This window comes from Linepithema humile, chromosome 1 (assembly GCF_040581485.1).
Source record: "Linepithema humile isolate Giens D197 chromosome 1, Lhum_UNIL_v1.0, whole genome shotgun sequence".
Lineage (NCBI taxonomy): Eukaryota > Metazoa > Arthropoda > Insecta > Hymenoptera > Formicidae > Linepithema > Linepithema humile.
The window spans coordinates 22,681,078-22,694,949 of NC_090128.1; the positions used below are offsets into that span (position 1 = coordinate 22,681,078).

The window sequence follows — 13,872 nt, forward strand, 5'->3', positions numbered from 1 at the left end:
TAAAAACAGATAAAAATTTGTTAAATTATAAACAGATATATAAATTTAGTTGCGCGCGCGCACGAAAAATGTATGAAAATTGCAATTATAATACGAAAAATTTGGTAGGATGATATAAATTTTGGCCTTTTCTTATGGAAAATTTAAAATCATTAGAACTTACAGAACCTAAAATAATAAAACTTTATTGAAGAATGTTATTTTTATTGAATGTATGCAATATTATAGTTTTAATTTTTATCTTAAATTCATTCTTATTGTTTTGAATTAGAGGCATGTGCCTTCCACGGGTATTCTTTCGGGATGGTGCTTCGTAGATCCGTGGACGATGAAATATGTATTTCTTCTTAATTTAGAGTTTATGTAGGCCGAATGTGAGATGCTTCCGAATACAAATGGGTAGCAACACTTATACTGTATATAATTGCTCGACGTGATAAAAGGTCGAGCGCTCGTTGTCTAGTATGGCGACGACCGAGACGTACAACGTACGAATAGAAACATAGGCGCGCATGCTCGCGCGATGGCAGCGACGCGAAGACGCCGAAGGGCGTCCGAAGAAAAATAGTAACAACCGATACGCATAAACAAAAGAAAACGCCTTAGCGCCCAGAGCGGTTGTTTCGAATAAATATCTAACACGCCGCCATCCCGAAAGAATACCCGTGGAAGGCACATGCCTCTAATTCAAAACACTTATCATAATTGTACAAAAGAGGTTAAAATAAAACATATCGCTATACTAGAACTAAATTCACGAAATTTTCATACAAAATCGGTGAGTTTGAACAAAATTAAATACTTATACAGTACGCCCAACGCACATACAAAAATTATTAAAATGCAAACAAATATAAATGTAATATAGTATAAATGTAACTGGCTGCAAACTAAATACACTGCATACATAGCTGCATCTTTAAGGCCTAAATGGCAAAATATATACTCATATTGTATGTATATGTATTTATATAAAATATTTATAAAAATATTTATATATACATATATATACTCTTATTGCCCATATATTTATATATATATATATATATATTTATATATATTATATGTCATGTATATATATATATATATTATTGTATGTCATATTTTTATATACGAATATTATACGAGGGCTGTATAATAAGTACCCGTGTTAGGGAAGAAAACGCATTTAAAAAAAAATTTTTTTACTTATTTTTCGACATAGTCTCCTTTCAGCTCGATACACTTAATCCAGCGATATTCCAACATTTTTATACCATGCAAAAAATATGATTTGTCGAACTCCGCAAAATAAGTTTCTGTTTCGGCGATGATTTCCTCGTTTGACGTAAACCGCTTTTCGCCAAGCCATTTTTTCATGTTTGGAAATAAATAGAAATTGCAGGGAGCCAAATCTGGAGAATAGGGTGGATGAGACAGCAATTCGTAGCGTAATTCGACCAGTTTTGCAGTGTCGATTGCGGACGAATGAGCTGGTGCGTTTTTTTTTTTTTTTTTTTTGGTGCAAACGCGGCACCCATCTCGCCGATAGCTTTCTCATGCCCAATTTTTCGTGTAGGATATTTTGTACGCGTTTAATTGAGATGTTTACAATGTCAGCAATCTCTCTGATCTTCACCCGGCGGTCTGCTAACACGATATCATGGATTTTGTTGACCATATCCTCCGTAGTCACCTCAATCGGACGACCTGGGCGCTCTTCATCAAAAACGGATGTTTCGCCACGCTTAAATTCATTGAACCAATATCTGATTGTAGTCATTGAAGGTGCATGGTCCTTATAAACGACATGCAACTTCACTTTGATTTCTTCACACGTCTTCCCATCCAAAAAAAGGAATCGAATCACTGACCGATATTGCTCTTTTTCCATGGTTGCAAACAAACACAATTTTGTCCACTTTCAACAGTTGTCAAAACAAAACTACTCGATAAATCTGTTTGAAATTTTGACTGGCGTCGTTTAGAAGATGACGTTAAACGATGGTATACAGACTTTGAGTCAATGATGCTTTCTGTCGTTAAACACGGGTACTTATCATACAGCCCTCGTATATGAATACGAAACTGCATGTCTAAAAGTAACTCCAGTTTTGTCATTTTATGAACAGGCACATTTTATAGTAGAAGCACAAAATTCTTGCAAATGAAAAGACTTGAATAATAAATATTTACGATTAAACTGTGTTCCAACCTGTAACTTAATAAATCTATTTTTTAGCAAAATAAAATGCAAGATTTATTTAGAAGTATTTGAGATTATATTTACATAATAAAAATATTTATTATTAAAGCCGTTTCCTAATTATTTAGCTGTTACTTACAATATTAAAAGTAATATATGTATTAATTTTATTTTAGTCTAATTATATAAGAAATGTTAAAATTGTTTTAATTATTTCTATAAAAATTATGGATATACCGTCATTTTTATAAAACATGGTTATAAAAACTGAAAATTCATACAAAAAATAAAAAGTTTAAATAAATATGTGCTTTTTTTTAGAACTGGAGTAACATTGCTTTTAATAAAGATTAATTTTGAAATCAGTTGCTACTGATTAAAAATTAAGTTATATGTGAGAAGACTGTTTAACATGTTTTATACAATGTTATTAAAATATTTTTTTACAGATAGTATTATTGATTACTAGATACTATATTTTGAAAACTTTAGCAATCAAGAAATAATGCCAATTTTGATATTTTATCATATTATGAACAAGCTTAACTATGTTAGTCAGTCATTTTGTATTGCATATGATAATGGTTGGAATTAATAAAATAATTAAATTAATTTTAATTAATAATTAAAATAGCAATTCAAACTTCAATATATTAATAAAAAATATTAATTTTGGCATTATATTTTTTGAAATTTACAAGAGTTCTGTTGACACTAAACTGTTGTCGATACTTAACTAATAGCTCAATTGTTACACTAATATAGTACAGTAATCCGTCATACATAAAACTAATATTCAAGGGATACAAAAATTTAATTCTGTTGTCATTGATGATATTGGGTAATTGACGACTAAATTCATGCAATTTCTCTTATCTATATTATGTCGTAAGTTTGTCAAATGTATTGTTTGACGCATCATTTAGGATGTAATATATTCAACAAATACACTGTCTAGATTAAGTTATGTTCTCAGTCAAATTAAATATAGCTTTTGTTCATTTTACGAATGTTACAAATAAATATAATTATGCATTTAGACATAACATTAGAAAAAATCAGAGAACTATCCATGCATAATTACGTCTACGTCATTCTTATTTTCCTCCTGTAAAAAAGAAATTAATTTTCGAAAACAATATTTTTTTGTTCAAAAATTTAGATGATGCCTTGATGAAATAATAAATTTGTTATGCGCACACGTATGTAGTAAAATAATGTGCTTATTTACTCTATGATCAACTTGTTGTATAAAATATGCGATAAGTCAAAAATTATTAGCATTTTCAATATCTTGGATACTATAAAAGTTAGAAAATAATTTCTTTAAGAAATGTAGTATAGACCACTAAAACTTATTTAACGTTTAACGCAATCAATTTTTAAGTCCGTTATTCAGAGATTCGAGTTCAACTTTTTTTTTCTTAAAGTACATGCACTGAGAAAAATGTTCTGTTTGATATAACTAACCGTCTGTTCAATTTTTGACGAAACAGACAGATTCTGATTAAATTTACCAGAATTTTTATTAATACAACAAGATTCTGATTGATTCAACCAGAATCTGGTTTGGTTATCTCGTAATCATACAGATTGTTGAATCTAACAGATTCTATGTGGTTGCAGAATAGGTTACCTCTCAGAATCTTGTTGAATCAATAGGAATTCTGCATGCTTGATATTTATATTTTCATAGCGATTTTTCAAATGAATATAATGATATATTGGTATTTCGTCTGGTACACTAATTGCTAACTCCCAGTGAACTTTGTTAGCATTTCATATTTATTATTAATATTGATTTTGGTATCTTTCTTTCTCATAAACTAATTCAATTTTTTTGTGTGTAACTGTATGCAAACTTTTTGTATATATAGGATATGTATTTTTACAGATTGATTTTAATAGACAACATAAGTGTCATTTTAAATGTATCCGGATTTTATGAAAATTGTCGTTGCTTTATGTTGGCTTTTAATTTGAAATATGTTTGTTTTAATTATTTTTGAGTAACCTTAAAAGATTTTGTATTATAAATTTTTATGTTTGGTTTTGTGGCTAACAAAGTACATATAAATAATAGCAATTTATTGGAAAAAAAATAAAAATGACTGTTCGGGATTGCGTTAGAATCCGTAACAATTAATCGTCATTAATGGTTCTACGCGAAATATCGTACTGATGCTTACTCGCCGTCAATTGTGTGCTACGCATTGGGACGCAACGGAGCTAAAAAAACATTTGAAACTAGCTTTTCTTTTAATCTATAAATAATTTGAGTGGTTTTTTTAACATGAAAATATATTTCAGAAACTAAGAATTATAAATTTCGTTGTTACCGTGTCGCGATCAAACTTATTTTATGCAGGAGCAGATGATTTTTTTATTTGTCCGTACTTTTGATGAACACTTGAAATTTTGACGTTTGCGACGAACGTTTTAAGCCGTTTTGTAGATGCTGTTGTTAAATACTGACTACTGTTTCTATAATATTCTTTTATGTTATAAAGACTATGGAAATTACTTATAATAATGATGCGCACAAAATAGCTTTAATTAAAGATTAATTCGATGCTCTCTTTTAGAGCGATGCGTTTTACGCATGGCACACAGTTAACGCCGAATGAGCGGTAACGTAATATTTTGCGTGGAACTACAAACGATAAAATGTGATTAATTGTCTCGGATTTTCAATGCCATTCCGAACATGATTTTTAAATCTCGGAAATAACTCTATTGAACAATAGAATAGCTTGCATTATATGAGTCTATTTATTATAATATAATGAATTGAAAAATATTGAGAATATTAATAGTTATTGCATTATCTTATGGATTCCAACACATATATTTGACTGGATATTTTACTTACATTATCTGTTTTAAATGAGGCCGCGAGGCAGCCTTTATTTCATGCATCCTTAGTTCAGGCTCTATTATTTCAGGCCTTCTCCTTAAGCAGTATTTTTTTCTACATTAATAATTACTACGAATTATTTTTATTCTAATTGAGCGCAATGAATTATTTATATTCATTTATATATGTGCATAATATGCTAACTTGAAAATACAGTAAGACGGCAATGGTTTTTAAATTATCAACACAAAAAACGATTATCTGTTATCTTTGATATCGCGAGAAGAAGCCAATAGACATTTGCAATCTAATATTAATTCGTGCACTTTAAAAAGGTTAATATAGTTTTGTAGAAGTGTAACCCCGAGATAATTTCTAGAAATTTTACTAATATTACCATGTTGTATTTTAATTTATAAATTATTTGTTTTTATAACAATTATAATTATTATTTTGTTTTCTAATGTATTAAAATTTATTAGCAACAAATTGACAGAATAAAAAGTTAATATTATTTTGCTAAATTTCAAATTTTTTTTATGAAATATGAAATTATTTATGACTTGTTTATTTAATTATTATGAAAATAAATAATACATGTAAAATTATATATATATATACAAATATATATATATACATATATAAAAGAATTTTTGGAGATTGAACATAGTTTCATCATAATCTACGGTATCGATATACGCTATATATTTTTTTTCCCCGAAGCAAAATAATGCGTCCTTTCAAGATATTCAATGAATACGTTTTCGAAAATGACCATTTATATTAAGAAAATGCAACTTACATGCACAAAATTACAACAAGATTTAAAGCTGATGACGTAAGAAAGAGTAATATTATAAATATTTTTGTTTTGGTGTCGATTTTTTCTTCTGTCTTTAATGAGTTCGATGTAGTTTCTTGAGTGTGTCCTGAGTATGTATTTTTATCACATATTTTATTTTGTGTATAGGTTGACGTATATATCACTACAATACCTGAAAAAATAAATTCAATGAATAATCAATTTTATTTATATCTAATAGATAGTTTGTTAATAACATAAATTTTTTCTTAATTAACATTGGAAGTAACAAAATTTGAGAAAAAACTTTTTTGCTTGATAGAAAAAATCACGTTCTTGTTTTAATGAAATGAGCTTCTAAACTGTTAAAATGTATCTTTATTAAGTTTCTTCCCAATTAAATCTCTTAATGTTTAAAGTCAGTATTAATCATTTAAAAAGAAATACAAGTAATTAACAAATGTATGTTTTGAATATAAATAAAGAAAATAACTCAACATAAATATAGATATTATATTTCACACTTAAAATATGTGACATGAAGAAAAGAATTAACGCATAATTTGCTCATGTATGATGTGAACACGCAATGTGTGATGTACATCATATACGATCATGTCATTACCAGCAATTAAAATCAAAAAGATAGTCCATATTATTTGCTTTATAACAGGCATTGCGAGATCCTATATAGTCCTTTTTTGCTGAAAAATAAAAAAACTTAATTTATAATTAAAAAAATTTTTTTTATTTATACTTAAGTTTATCATTATTGCAATGCCTTTTTGATAGTTTGGAATCAATGATGTAGATATGTTAAATTTATGTAAAATAATGAAAAAGATTAATTTTTGTTTTGTCGCAAGTAAGAAATTTAGCGCCGAATTGCATGCAGAAGGAAAAATAAAGTGGCCACTAATAGACGTTAAATGTTTCCATTAGTAATCTGTATTAGTAACACTTTTTACGTTAAATTTTATTATACATTATATTTAATTATTCAATAAAGGGATAAATATGAAATAGTTTTATATACAGAGTGATTCAAAATAACCTGATGTCCTTGCAATGCCATATTCTTGAGCGAATTCTGAGACGATATTTCCTTTTACAAAATTTTGTCTGAAGCTTAGTTTTCGAGTTCTAATTGAAAATAGTTTGCTACTTACGAGTCCGATACAACGGACAGGCAGGGTCGGTGCAATTCGTCATGAGACGATAGTAAACACTTGACAATCTCATTATACGTTGCGCGTCCCTGCCTGCCCGTTGTAACAAACTCGTAAGTTGCTACCTATTTTCAATTATAACTCGAAAACTAAGCTTCGGACAAAATTTTGTAAAAGGAAAAATCGTCTCAGAATATGCTCAAGAATATGGCATTGCAAAGACATCAGGTTATTTTGAATCACCCTGTATATACGTTACACATATGATTCATAATTAACATTGTACACAAAATAAAACATTAAGTTTTACCCTCTAACAAAGGATAACTGCTTCTAGTACTAATCTTATGAATAATAAATGTCTGTTAAATTTTATTCTAATACACAACATGATGTTATTTAACATCACTCAATTTGAAACGATATGTTAATAATTGTCGTATTGCCGATTGTTAATGTCGACGAGAGGATCGAAAAAAAGTACAATATTCTAAAGGAATTCGACAGAATATGTTGTCATGTCGGTAGTGATGCAATATAAATTTATCAACTAACATAAAATTATCAAATATTAAAAGCTTCCGACATAGATTAATGGCAAAACCTTATTTAACCAATTTAATACAACAAGTATTAACATTATCATATTACTATGTTCATCTTACCAGTTTCAGACTTTCGAACTTTATTTTCTGAACGACACCGTGACAATGAAAAGCAATCGGCTCATTACATACATACATATAATACTTGACTTTGATTTGTCCATTTGCGTCAAACTTATTGGCTTTGGCCACAAATATGTTTATCCTTATACTTTCATGATTTTTATAATATCACATTATTAACTTGCTTATACTGTCTTTTTTGAGAGAAATCTCAAAGTAAAAAGTTTCTACGAATCTATTTCTTTCATTTATTAGATTCAGTTTGCGGATTTTTATGTAATTAAAGATTGTAAAATATAATACACAAAAAGGTTTCCGTTCATGTGTGATTTGATTTAGCACATAACGCTGTATTTGTTATAAATGTTTTTATACTGATTGTTGAACTAGCCTATACAAAAGAAGTTACTAGCGGATCCTGGGGAGAAGGGGAGTTTGGGGTTAACCCCCCCCCCCTTTCAAGTTAAAAAAAATTAATTTTGCTGGATCCGTTTCAAGATTCTTGGTAAAAAAATGCATTAAAGCAGGTCAACCCTCCCCCCCTCCCTCCCCCTATTATCGACATCAGGATCCGCTAGTGAAATAAGTCATTACCAAAATTTATAACTTGAAGAAATATTAAAGAAATTTTAAATCAGCTCTTATAAAATATCTATTTTATATCACGATCTTTTCACATTGTAAGATTTTCTTTTAATTAGTAATAATAATTAACAGATTACGAGTTAAAATATTTAGTGGATTAAATTTAAAAATTTTAGTTTTTTTTATAAGTGGATTAGCTAAAAATTCTCGAAATTTATATTGTTTTGATAATTTATTTATGCTTTGGTTATTTTATAAAAGTTTAGTTAACAATGTTGTTCGTATATATGACTTCTATGACTATACATATATGACATCTATAGGAAAGTATTACATTTCGTAAAAAAGGAGAATTAATGAGACAATTAAAAATAGATAAAAATTTGTTAAATTATCCAAAGATAATTAAATTTAGTCGCGCGTGCGCGGAAAATAGATGAAAATTGCAATTAAAATACGAATAATTTGATAGAATGATATGAATTCTGGCCTTTTTGATCGACAACCTAAAATCATTAACAACTGAAATTGCTACACGGAGAAAATTTTATATAAAAAATTACTATGTACGGTAGTAGCTGCGGACCATGAAGGAATTATAAAAAATTTTACTATATTTTTCACACGTGTTTGGGTCCGCAACTTCATGGTCCACGGTTACTGTTGTACATAATAATTTTTGCTATATAATTTTCTCCGTTTACAGTTATGTATTATTTTTAGGAATCCGAAATATATAATAAAACTTTATAGAAGAATGTTATTTTTATTGAACGTATAAAATATTATAGTTTTAATATTTATTTTACATTTATCAATTGTACAAAAGAGATTAAAATGAAGTGTATGGCTATCCTAGAACTAAATTCACGAGGTTTTCATATAAAAACGTAAGTGGATTTGAACTAAATTAAATATTTATTATACAGGTCGCTCAACACACATACAAAAATTATTAAAGTAACAAGCTACACTGTAAATATAACTGGCTATGAACTAAATGTACTGTATGAATAGTTGCAACTTTAAGGCCTAAATGGAAAAATACATCGACATATTATATGTCTATATTTTTATATAATAAAAATATATATATAGATACTTATTATACACTTGTGCCGGGGTGATTATGAAAGTGGACTAAGTCAAAAATTTTGATGATTTTTTATTTTGAGATATTCCGACTTTATAGATCGATATAACACAAAATAAGTGATAAATCAACTCAAAAAAATTTTTGACTTAGTTCACTTTTATAATCACCGGCACATATATGTATATATTTTATTATATGTTATACATTCGTATTTTTTTATAAGTTACAAATTTATATATATAGCAATATGAAATTGCATGTATAAAAATAACTCCAATTTTTTTCATTTTATCAATAGGCGCATTCTATAGTAAAAACACCAAATTTTTATAAATGAAACGACTTCAATAATAAATACATACAATTAAAATAATTTTTAACTTCTAATTTAATAAATCTATTTTTTAGTAAAATAAAATGCAAGATTTATTTAGAAATATTTGAGTTTATTTACATAATAAAAATATTTATTACTAGTCTTTTTTTATTTATGTATCTGTTACTTACAACATTAACAGTAATATGTATATACATTAATCTTGTTTGAATCTAATTATAAGATTTTTTAAATTGTTTCAAATTTTTATATAAAAATTATGGATGTATTGACATTTTTATATAAAACACGACAATAAAAACTGAAAAGTTATAAAAAGTAAAAAGTCAAAATATGTGCTTCTTTTGAGAATAGCCTTCAACATTGTTTTTATAAAAATTAATTTTTAAATCAGTTGCAAACTGATTAAAAATGAACTTAGGTGTGAGAAAGCTGTTTAACATTTTTTATACAATATTACTAAAACATTTTCCTCTACAGTTAGTATTTTCAAATGCTAGGTACTATATTCTAAAAACTTTAGCAATAAAAAAATAATGCCAAATTCAATATTTTGTCATGTTATAAGCAAGCTTAACTATATTAGTCAGTCATATTGTAATGTATACGATAATAGTCTGAAGTAATAAAATAATTAAATTAATATTAATTAGTTTTAAAATAACAATTAAAATTTCAATATGTTAATAAAAAGATACTAATTTTGACACTATATTTTTTGAAATTTACAAAAATTTTATTGACATTTAACTTTTGTAGATTAGTTAATGAGTAGCTAATGTGTCATGTTAATGTAATATATAGTAATCTAGTATATCTAAAACTAATAATAGAGGGATAAAAAAATTTTTTCCCTGATGTTGTATTGACGATGTTGAATAATTCATGTCAGATTCATGCAATTTTTTTTATCTGTATTACGTCACAAGTTTGTCAAATGTATTGTTTAACACATAACTTAGGATGTAATATATTGCAACAATTGCACTGTCTAGATTGAGTTATGTTCTCAGTCAAATTAAATATAGCTTTTGTTCATTTTACAAGTGTCACAAATAAATAAAATTACGCATTTTGAAGTAACGTTAAGAAAAGTCAGAGAATTATCCATGTATAATTACATCTTCGTCATTCTCTTTTTACTCCTGTAAAAAGAAAATTAACCGTAATTTTCGAAAACAATATCTTTTTGTTTAAAAGTTTAGATGATGTCTTGATGAAATAATAAATTCGTTATGCGCATATGTATCGCACATATGTCGTAAAATACTGTGCTTATTTACTCAATGATGAATTTGTTTAATAAAATATACGATAAGTCAATAATTATTAGCATCTTCAATATCTTGGACACTATAAAAGTTAGAAAATAATTTCTTTAAGAAATGTAGTATAGACCACTTAAACTTATTTAACATTTAACGCAATCAATTTTTAAGTCCGTTATTCTAAGATTCGAGTTTAACTTTTTTTTTCTTAAAGTACATGCACTGTGAGGAATGTTCTGTTTGATTCAGCTAACCGTCTGTTCGATTTTTGACGAAACAGACTGATTAAATTTACCAGAATACCTATTAATACAACAAGATTCTGATAGATTCAACCAGAATCTAGTTTGATTATCTCGTAATCAAACAGGTTGTTGAATCTAACAGATTCTGTGTATTTGCATCTCACAGAATTTTGTTGGATCAATAGGAATTCTGTATGTATGCTTGATATTTCTAATTTCATAGCGATTTTTCAAACGAATGTAATGATGTATTTGTATCTTGTTGGGTACACTAATTGCTAACTCCCAGTGAACTTTGTTGGTATTTTATATTAATTATTAATATTAATTTTAGTATCATTTTTTCTCATAAACTAATTCAATTTTCTTGTGTGTAACTGCAAACTTTTTGTATGTATAGGAGATGTATTTTTACAGATTGATTTTAATGGACAACATAAGTGTGATTTCAAATAAATCTGAATTTTATGAAAATTGTCGTTGCTTTATGTTGGCTTTTAATTTGAAATATGTTTGTTTTAATTATTTTTGAGTAACCTTAAAAGATTTTGTATTATAAATTTTTATGTTTGGTTTTGTGGCTAACAAAGTACATATAAATAATAGCAATTTATTGGAAAAAAAATAAAAATGACTGTTCGGGATTGCGCTAGAATCCGTAACAATTAATCGTCATTAATGGTTCTACGCGAAATATCGTACTGATGCTTACTCGCCATCAATTGTGTGCTACGCATTGGGACGCAACGGAGCTAAAAAAACATTTGAAACTAGCTTTTCTTTTAATCTATAAATAATTTGAGTGGTTTTTTTAACATGAAAATATATTTCAGAAACTAAGAATTATAAATTTCGTTGTTACCGTGTCGCGATCAAACTTATTTTATGCAGGAGCAGATGACTTTTTTATTTGTCCGTACTTTTGATGAACACTTGAAATTTTGACGTTTGCGACGAACGTTTTAAGCCGTTTTGTAGATGCTGTTGTTAAATACTGACTACTGTTTCTATAATATTCTTTTATGTTATAAAGACTATGGAAATTACTTATAATAATGATGCGCACAAAATAGCTTTAATTAAAGGTTAATTCGATGCTCTCTTTTAGAGCGATGCGTTTTACGCATGGCACACAGTTAACGCCGAATGAGCGGTAACGTAATATTTTGCGTGGAACTACAAACGATAAAATGTGATTAATTGTCTCAAATTTTCAATGCCATTCCAAACATGATTTTTAAATCTCGGAAATAACTCTATTGAACAATAGAATGGATTGCATTATATAAGAGTCTATTTATTATAATACAATAATTTGAAAAATATTGAGAATATTAAGTTATTAGATTACCCTATGTATTTTTTATGTATCACGTATTTGACTGGATATTTTACTTACATCGCTTTCTTCAGATATGACGTCGCGAGGCAGTCCGTTTCCGTGCTGTCTGTTTACTTGCTTTTGACGTCTGAGGAAAAAAGCTCTACGTTTATAATTATTACAAATTATTATAATTATTATGATTCTAATAGATTTTAATGAATTTTAACAAATCATTTATGTTCATTTAGATATGTGCATAATCTGTTAAATTAAGGATACTGTGATGTGGCAATGGTTTAAATAATTAGCACAGAAGAAGACTATCTGTTATCTTTGTTATCGAGAGAAAAAGCCAGTAGGTATTTGCAACCTGTTATTAAATCGTGCACTTTGGAAAGATTAATATAGTTTTGTATAAGTGTAACCCCGAGATAATTTCTATAAATTTGACTAAAATAACCATGTCATATTTTTATATGTAAAATTGTTTGTTTTTATAATAATTATTAACATTATTCAGTATTTTTAATGTAATAAAATTAATTAACAGCAAAGTTACACAAAAGAAAGTTAATATTATTTTGCCAAAATTTATTTTTTTTTTTTTAATGAAATTTTAAATTATTTGTTACTTGTTTATATAATTGCTATAAAAGTAAATGATACTTGTAAAATTATTTGTACATATATTAAGAAAAAGTGAACTTACCCATACCAAACTTTTTTTATAAAATCAAGAAACTTCAAGAAAATGTCTACGGTAAATAGCGCACGCTGGCCATGGATTAGTATTTTTGATAATATTCTTTCGATTTTTGTAGTACTTTCTGTATTGTCAGACATATCTGGCATTATAATTTCTGAGAAAGTAAATTTAATTAATAATCAATTATATTTATACTAATAGACGAAGTACACCAATAACACAAATTTCTTCTGAATTAATATTGGAAGTGATAAAATTTTACTATTAGAGAAAACCTTCTTTGCTTGATAAAAGGAATCACGTTCTTGCTTTAATGAAATGAGTTGCTAAATTGTTAAAATGTATCTTTATTAAGGTTTTCTTCAATTCAGTCTATTAATGTTTAAAGTCAGTATTAGTGAATCATTTAGAAAGAAATATAAATAATTAACAAATTGATGTTATGAATGAAAACGCAGAAAATTTTGTAGTACCTTCCAACCTAAGTTGAACAAAGCAGATATTTTGTTTTACATTCAAAATATGACATAAGACAAATAATTAACGGATATTTTGTTCATGGCTAATGTAAACACACATACTACACACACAATTATGTTATTACCACAAATTAGAAGCGTGAAGCCCATA

General features: G+C 27.3%; 1 protein-coding gene across 6 annotated transcripts in view; it reads left to right on the plus strand.

Annotated features, from left to right (window-relative positions):
* The window catches only part of LOC105668843 (uncharacterized), a 42,899-nt gene that overhangs the window by 14,779 nt on the left and 14,248 nt on the right, over positions 1–13,872 (plus strand). Inside the window, exon 20 of one of the 6 annotated variants that reach the window (XR_010890072.1) lies at positions 12,785–12,891. The exons of the other annotated variants lie outside the window; for them this stretch is intronic. The gene's annotated coding sequence lies outside the window, so the exon portion shown is untranslated. The remainder of the gene's footprint in view (positions 1–12,784; positions 12,892–13,872) is intronic. 6 annotated transcript variants of the gene reach the window in all.